The sequence below is a fragment of the Mizuhopecten yessoensis genome, unplaced genomic scaffold (genome assembly GCF_002113885.1).
Source record: "Mizuhopecten yessoensis strain PY_sf001 unplaced genomic scaffold, ASM211388v2 scaffold7087, whole genome shotgun sequence".
NCBI classification, from domain to species: domain Eukaryota; kingdom Metazoa; phylum Mollusca; class Bivalvia; order Pectinida; family Pectinidae; genus Mizuhopecten; species Mizuhopecten yessoensis.
Genome location: NW_018406874.1, coordinates 1,198,049 through 1,202,000, shown reverse-complemented (window position 1 = coordinate 1,202,000; position 3,952 = coordinate 1,198,049).

Sequence of the window (3,952 nt, the reverse complement as noted above, 5' to 3'; positions counted from 1 at the left end):
GATATTGCTGAACTCATATTTTTACATATCTATATATATGCTTTTAGCGTCAGAGAAAAATACTGCGTCATCCCTACAATCTTAATACAAAATTATTGCAATGTATTGCACCGTCATTATTTTACATTTTCTTTTATTTATGTCTTAATATCGTCTTATCCGACATATTGTCTTATTCGACATACTCCATTATCCGCTGTTTTGTCTTATCCGACATATTGGCTTATCCGACGTACCCCGTTATCTGTGATGTCCTATTATCCGACATGTCCTCGATTCAAAGAATACTAATATAACACACGTACATTAGTGTAGCGGGTATTTATTCGACTAGTGATACACTTACTAGTACCGTATACATACATATTTGTACCTTTTGCAAAGTTTGTCTAGTAGAACAATTTTGACAGCTAAATAAACCAACCAGGGAAACTAAGATCAATGTTGGTATAGCCGATCGTCACAGTTCCTAACTGGTCTTACACAATTCCGACCAATCCTCGTGACTGTAGGTTCTACATGGATAGTCTAAAGGTCTATCGGAGAATTCTTAAATATCGAGATATTAGTCATCTTTAGATCTCTGTTCCAACTCTCAAGAAACGTAGAGGGTTTACAAGGTACTGTCGTTGCTAAAGACATTTTTCTGCAACATTGTCGACATTTTGAACACTGTGCTGTGAAAGACAAATTTACTGCAACATTGTCGACAGTTTAAACTCCTCGGTCGTTGACGATTGTTCACTATCTATTTTCCCCCTTCTGTCGTGACTTGGTGCCACGTAAATCCTAATATAATACAAGCGAGATAACTCCTGCCAATGTTGTCAAATAACTTTCAGATTCATTGTACACAACGATTCTTTTTGACGTCATTGAAAGAGAACGAATGACATAACTTTCTGATAATAATACGAGCAAAGAGGATGGGATTTTATACTTTAAAATTACCTTTTCATATTTGAAATTTTTCATCTTGTTATTTGTTGATAAGGATATTAGGATTGTTTCAATTGAACAGGATTTTGTTTTTAATTTAAATCACTAGTCATGAGGAGAATGCTATATGCCTGTCACATGACATGTAGCGGGTGCATGTAGTATACCAGGGACGTATAGTGTATACATTAAGACTTTGTATAATGTTCTGTGATTGAAGGGGCAAGATGAAGAATATCGAAAGATGGACGGATAGATGAATCGAAAGATGTATACAAACTCGAAAATCATATATTTGAATGTAAAATAGTCAAATTTCCAAACAGATGAATTGATTATGCTGTTGCTTATTGGTGGGTAAAAGTTTAAATTGTCATAACGAAATATTGAAAAAAAGTAGTTCCTGTCAATATGAACGGATGCATATAATCCCAACAGGTACTGTACCTGTATACAAATATCGAAGTGAACAATTGGCAATAAGCTTCACTGAAGTTTTACCTGTCGTACATTTTTAAACCGTCCATATCAAAATAATAAAGGGTCATAACTCTATATATAGTGGGTCAGGATAAGAGAAATACCACGCGTGCTGTATGTAACTGCGACAGTCTATCCGCATCTAAGGAGCTGACCGACCTTAGAGCGTGACCTTGACGGGCAAGGTCATTTTTGAATCTCCGAGGGCCCGGTAAGCTGGAGTCTTACCCCCTCAAGACGACAGAACACGGGCTTCGCCTGTGAAAAGTAGTCTATAAACCCATCGACCAACCAAGAGAAATACATTTTGACACTCCAAAACTTCCCCTTGTATAGGGTATAGGTGTATTGAGGTTGGTGAATGTTATGACATGGACAAACTTTGAAATTGATTAACGTATTGAAGTTATTGGCATGATAAACCTATACAAATATGAAGAGACTATCGATTATTTTAGTACCAGTAAGTAAGATTGTATCAGGAGTGAAGAAATATCGTGGCTACTAATACAAGATACAAGAAACTATATTTAACGTCGCATACAGGTAAACAAGGAACATTAGCTCGAGCTATTATTCCATAATGCTCAACGGAATGACTTCAGCTTACCATTCATCCCCACTATTCCAATGGTCACTTACGCTCTCCACACCACTGAAATATGCCATAGCAAAATTGAAGACACGTGACTAGCTATTTGATTGGTCCCAGGTAAAACAAACTGACTAATCGCTGGGCTTGTATCTGATCTTTGAAGATTACGGAGGAGCGACACCCGACTTCAAAGCCAGTCAATTCTACCTTTTCGCTCTGACAAGATTCTTTTGAAGTACATCAAAGGATCACACTTGTCTAATTGTTTCATCCACAAGGTGCTCTCGATTCGATTTTACCATGAGCGTAACATTTCTGGAGTATCGAGGTCAGGATGCTTACCATGAAATGAAATGATTACTAGTTTTAGATTATATCAATTTAGTGATAAATATAAAAGATTTAAAATGTCCTGTTTATTTTCATTTTGAACTCTTTCTACAAAACCAAAATATACCTATTATGTGTATTGTTATGGCCTTGAGGTAAGAGTGAATTTCCGGATTTTTATTTTTTTATTACACGTTTGGCCGACATGAAACAAGTAATGTTTACAACAATAATTCTACGGAAGTGAATTGTATGGCAAGCCAAGTTGTCATTTATTCATGGAGCAATGTTGATCCAGTACTTAACCAAATTATATAAGATATCTCATATAGTATATAAGATATCTTATAAATTATATAAGATATCTTATAAACATATGAGATATCTTATAAACATATAAGATATCTTATTAACATATAAGATATCTTATATAAAGTTTATGAGATATCTTATATCTTTTATAAGATATCTTATATACTTTATAAGATATCTTGTAAAAGATATAAGATATCTTATAAAAGATATAAGATATCTCATAAACTTTGCTTTATAAGATATCTTATATCTTTTATAAGATATCTTATATAATATATAAGATATCTTATATCTTTTATAAGATATCTCAATTAATTTTCTTTATAAGATATCTTATATATTATATAAGATATCTCATAAAAGATATAAGATATCTTATAAAGAAAAGTTTATGAGATATCTTATAAAGAACGAGACTCTCGCGAGACCGACAAAGAAGAAATGTTTGAAAATGACTGCTCCCGTTGTAAGATCACGAGTCCGATAAACGGGAGCTGTGTAAAACTAGCTTTGCGCCCGTACAGTTTCGTATTTTTCAACAGGAAGTATAACTAACACCAATATAGAATTTTAGTTGATATATTCAAATATTAATTATTATATTTACGCATACATTTTAAAATATTAGTGTTAGGAATCACACATTAATATATTCTAAAATGGCTGGAATAATCCAGAGTTATAAACTTTTCCGAAAGAAACTCGAGTGTTCTAAAGAGCCATTGAGAACTTAGAAAATGTCTGTGAAGTTGCTACATGTTTATTTATTCAAATGACAATTTAGTTTCGTTGGCCTAAAATCCAAAGGTTTAGATATAGTTCTTATTAGTGAGAATCACTGTCATTTATTAATCTGTTGTACGTCATTTTCAACCAGAATGAGACAAATGAAAGTAGTTTGCTGAGGATTTATATTGTGAAGGTGTAATGATGCCAAACTCGGTAAGAGCGCAGAAATATTGTCATAATCAGTCACCACATACTCAAATATAAAGTGAGATTTTAAAATTCATCTTGATTTATGTTATTTTTCGTACACAGCCTCGTTGAAGAATTCTAGTTTGGTTTGATTTGGGGAGGGGGGAGGGGTTTGGTTTATATTATTAATGAGGTCTTGTCTTATAGTTGATGTCAGAAAGCTAAGCTGAGTTAGTTGATTCAACATTTATCATTCACATCACTTGTCTTCTTTGTTGTAAGCAAAATTTATTGATTTCTGCTGATTTTCCTGTGTTATAAATTCATGGTTTAAAGTTTGTGTTCATGTATTTTGTGAGTTAACAGGTAAAGGAC